Raw genomic sequence first — 5,383 nt, 5'->3', positions numbered from 1 at the left:
TGGTTTGTCCCATACGGCACCACCCTTGTCCCATATTTGACTGCTACTAGCAGATGCTCCTCAACTTACGATGGGGTTAGGTTCCGATAAACCCATCGTAAATCGAAAATGCATTTAATAATCCTAACCTACCATCACCAGAGTGTTCAGGGTTGGATCGTCAGGCACTTGTGGGTTTTCATTCTCCGGGTTAATTCCCCCTCCCCCCTCCCTCTGTCTCCTCTTCAATCCTCTGCCTCTGGGAGTGTTTTTAATTTCCACGTTTTAATTATGAAATCTCCTTGACGTCTCTCAACTGCCCACCCCACCCCCACTCCCACCCCCACCCCCACTCCCACCACTGCCCCAATTCGATCGGAGCTCTCACTAATTCCCTGAGCACCGACGCCCCTTAAATCTCCCGACGCCAGCCCCCGCAGGAGTGAACGCACGGCCAATTGTCACAGCAGGTAGCAGCAGATCTGAGATTTTATCAACCGGCTCATCAGATCTGTTGCTGTTCGATGTCCATCTCGCCTCCTGCAAGATTCCTCACAAGTCTCTCCCTCGTCGCTTCCTCCCACGGAAAGGTTAACACGGTTCTCTTATCCCCCTGCAAAATCTCGCCGTATGCCAGCAACTTCTTCGGTCCTGGAAGCTCGCCTCTTCTGTATCCACTGCACGATTTTTTCTCTCTCTCTCTCACTCTCTCTCTGTCTCTCTCCCACTCTCTCTCTGTCTCTCTCCAACCTCAGCTCTGATACCTCGCATACAAAACAACGGACTCAATCGAGATAAATCAAGATTATTAATTGTTAAAAAAGCTGTGTGTCACAGGCAATAGAGACAGAAAATGCATATCAATTATAACAAGCAAGGATGAGATCAGCCTTCCGACATGTAAACAGGTCCTTCGGCTCTGAATCGATGCCAGGCACCAACTATCATTCACACTCATCTAAATGCCGCATATTTGTTTATACTTTCCCTGTTCTCATCATTCTGTCGCACATCTATACATGAGGGACAAGTTACAGTGGTAAATTAAACCACTGGCCATTGAGATGTGGGAGAAAACCGGAGCAGCTGGAGGAAGTGCTCGTGGTCACAGGGAGAATGTGCTAACTTCACATAGACAGATAGTGGCACCACCTGTCCTCAAAAGCCAGAACTTGCGCGAAACAAAGGGAGAATTTGGAGACATTCACTGCGTGTGAAGGTAGAGAAGGTTGATGAAGTGAAGACATATAAAGAGTGAGACAAAGTGGTAGAAACATGGAAAGGAGGACAGAAGGTGAGACAACAATACTTGCATTTATTCAGCGTCTTTCACAAGCACTGGACATATCCAAACTAATTTCCCGCTAATGTTTGAATGATTGAAGTACAGGCCTGTACTCCGTGGAATTTAGAAGGATGGGGGATGGGGGATGGGGGGGGGGGGGGGGGGAGACCTCAATGAAACTTAGTCAAAGGGTGGTCATCTGTGGAATTCATTGGAGTCCAAGTATTTTTAAAGCGGAAATTGACAGGTTCTTGAATAATAAGGGTGTCAAAAAGGCCATGTGGAGAAGGCAGGAGAATGGGGTTGAAAGGAAAAAGAGAGATAACCATGTAATGTTTAATAACCATATAATATAACCATATAACAATTACAGCACGGAAACAGGCCATCTCGACCCTTCTAGTCCGTGCCGAACACGTATTCTCCCCTAGTCCCATATACCTGCGCTCAGACCATAACCCTCCATTCCTTTCCCGTCCATATAACTATCTGAAAGACGAGACCCGTAAGATTGCATACCATCAGTGGGGGGCCGGATGTCATATGTTGGCTGCTGGAGATGATTCCACAACTTCCAGTGGGATGTAAGATGAATTGAACTGACACAAAGTGGGAGAAAATATGTGAGACATGGGGAAGGCGGCGGGTGAAACCGGCAGATGCAGAACTCTGTAATTGGATGCCATAACGTATCTGAGGATAGGATGCAATTCTCATTAGATTGCTTCTATAGTTAGATTGGCCAATAAATTACAATTATTAGGAAAGCTTTTAGCAAGGCGGATTGGCAGAGTGGAAAAGATGGGACAGTAACACATTGTATTTATATTGATAGAGGTCAAAGAGACTGCAGGTGCTGGAATCTGGAGCATAAAACAATCTGCTGAAGGAACGCGGGCATAAAACAAAGTGCTGGTGGAACTCAGAAGGTAGGGCAGCATCTGGGGAGGGAAAGGAATTGTTGACGTCTTGAGTCGAGACCCTGCATCAGAACTCATTTATGCCTTTGAGGTATATCACAAGGAATCAGTTGATACAAGTTTAAGAAAAATGTGTCATTTTGGGAGTGTTATAATCTCAATTGAATGTAAGTAATTACCTGGTAATCGCAACTGTAGACTACTTAGAAACTGTAGAAACCGCAGAGAAAGGATTCACCTGGATATTATTCCTCATGGAATTATGTTCTAGGAACAGTTATTGGGAACAAGTACTGTGTATTCATCCGAACTGATGGTGCGCAACTGCACTCCACATAACTTTACTCTAAATTATTTTTTTTAAATCATGAAAAAGTTTTGAAAATCCTTGGCTGAATTTGGAAGGATCAAAGCATCTGCTCTCCACCTACAACCTGTTATATTTTAAATCTTTCTGGTTAAAATAGAACAGCAATGTCTTAATCATTAATATCAATCTGTATGACAATTGGATACATAGTTGTTTTAATGTTGGAATATAGTAGGGTAAGGTTTGAAGTACTGTTGCAAAATGTACATTAAATGGTCAAAGATTGCAAGGTTGTGCTGTTGGTATTGTTGGATAAATGAGAGATGAATGGACAAGAACTGTGTTGCTTATTATTTGCATCCATCTTGTAATCTTTCTGGCTGGTCATCAAACCCCAGCCTTCTCCATTCCACCTAAATCTGTCTGGTGACACCCCCCTCCCCCAGGTTGCAGTTAGCGGTGGGAGTATAGTGATTGCGTCATCAAAACGAAACTGTAGCAAAAGAAAGCAAGAAGTTCTGGAAACACTCGGGTCTGTGGCACCTGCAGAGCAAGAAGCAGATTTAACGCCTCGGGCTGATGACCTTTCATCAGAAATAGGAAAAGTTAGAAATGAAACAAGTTTAAGCTGAAAAGAAAAGGGGAGGGCTGGCAAGAACAAAATACTGGATTATGATGGAGTGATAATCACGGGAATCTGAATGATAATTCCGGTTTAATGTCTTTCCCAGGTATAGCCACCCTGAAGAAGTTCCCCAGAGGAAGTAAACTCAGTGCCTGCCTGGGATAGTAGCCTAATGTACACTTGTGGGACACGAGGAGGTATGAGGATAGGGGAGAGAGCTGGTGTTTAACTTCTGGGAGACAGTGACCGGCTGGTCAAGCCACTGTAGTGCCACCCTTGATATTATAAACAACCTAAACACTGGATCATTATGTCAAGTACTGCATGTTCAACTTTATGGAAAATAAAAGGCTTTGGAGAGGATGCAGAAGCGATTTAGAAAATAATGAGATGGGTAAGGATCTTTAGTTATGAGTAGAGTGGGAACACTGGGTCTGATAGAGGGGATTTAAGAAAAATCATGAAATGTATAATCAGGTACAAATTGTTTTCATTGAAGGGGGAGGTGAGATATAGGATGAAGATGTTTAGCAAAAGGACCAAAGGTGATATCAGGATAAACCTGTACCTCTGAATGAAAGAATATCCAAGGCTGTGAGGTGAGGGCAGGGGAGTGGGATTGTCTGCAGTTTTGCAATGGATCTGGATCTGGGAATTGCAAGGCAAGGCAAGCCTTTATTACCCATCTGTAAATGCCCTTGAGAAGGGGGTGGTGAGCTATCTTCTTAAACCGCTGCTACCCACAGTGCTATCGGGAAAGGAGGTCCAGGATTTAGTCTCAGTACCGGTAATTGGTAAGCGAGGATATTGTGCAGAGGGACCTCCAATTGGAGACATTCCTGTGCCTGCTGCCCTTGCCTTTCATGGTGGGAGAGAACATGAGTTTAGGAGCTGCTGTTGAAGTAGTCTAGGACCGTGAATAACTGTAGTGCATTTTGTAGATGGCACTCATATCAGCCATGCTGTTCCATAAACCCTGTATAGACTCAATGGACCAGTCCTTGTTCCATTGTAAGCAATCAATCAATCAATCTATCAATCAGTTTTATTCGTCACATAAAGTGCAAGTGAAATGAATTTGCCAGCAGCGTTACAATAAAAAAAAACACTCAAAAACACAATAAAATTTTAACACAAACATCCACCACAGCATTCATCACTGTGATGGAAGGCACAAAATTTGGCCAGTCCTTCTCCATTTCCCCCCGTGGTCGGGACCTCAACCCTCCACAGCCGCCGCTGCGGGCGATCACAGTTGTGTAGACAAGGTAAAGTCCAGGTAAGTCCTGAATCGGTGCCTTCCCACCAGAGACCGTGGCTTCAAGTTGGTGTAGGCCACAGACCGGCGGTCGAAGATTTAAAGTCCCCGCCGCGCTGCAGCCAGAAGCACCGCAGACTGCAGGGCCGGCGGTCGGAGCTCCTCTCCATGGATCCCCGGTGAAGGATCCCGCTCAGGATGGTAAGTCCCCGCCGCGCCCGCGGTAGAAGTTGGCCGCGGGCCGGCGGTCGGAACTCTCCTCCCGGGTCCCCAACGAAGGATCCCAGGCCCAGGACGTTGCGCCAGCTGGAGCTCTGCAGACCGCTGCCTTACAGCACCAGCGACTCGGGTTTGATCCTGACTATGGGTGCTGTCTGTACTGAATTTGTACGTTCTCGCTGTGACCGCCATGCTCCAGTTTCCTTCCACAATCCAAAGACGAACGGGATTGTAGGTTTTGGTAAAATTGGTAAAATTTGACTTTGGTAAAATTGTAAATTGTCCCTAATGTGTGTAGTCTGCGGGGATCGCTAGTCGGCGTGGACCGGTGGTCCAAAGGGCCTGTTTCGAAGCTGTATCTCTAACCTAAACTAAACTTGCTGAGTGGCTCCACCATTTTCTATTTTTATTTCATTATTCAGCATCTTCAGCTTCTTTTATTTTCATAATAATATTTTCATTATGTGCCAGTGATGGAGCAATGAATGCTTAGGCTGGTGTATGGAGGCAGAACAATTGGACTTCATTGTACTGGATGGTGTTTGAGAATTCTTGATGCTGCACTCATTCATCCAAGCAAGTGAAGAGTATTCCATCATACTCCTGACGTGCCATAGAAGATGGTGGAAAGACATTGGAATGGCAGGTGTTCTCCCCACAAGCTGCCCTGCCTCCAATCTGCTTGTTATTTTGATATTTATATGGTAGCTCATGTAGAGTTCCTCGTTAATGCTGACCCTCAGGATTGTGATGAGGGACTATCATTTATTGATGGCAATACCATTAA

Source organism: Amblyraja radiata, chromosome 14, assembly GCF_010909765.2.
Source record: "Amblyraja radiata isolate CabotCenter1 chromosome 14, sAmbRad1.1.pri, whole genome shotgun sequence".
NCBI lineage: Eukaryota > Metazoa > Chordata > Chondrichthyes > Rajiformes > Rajidae > Amblyraja > Amblyraja radiata.
This window is presented reverse-complemented; position numbering follows the sequence as displayed.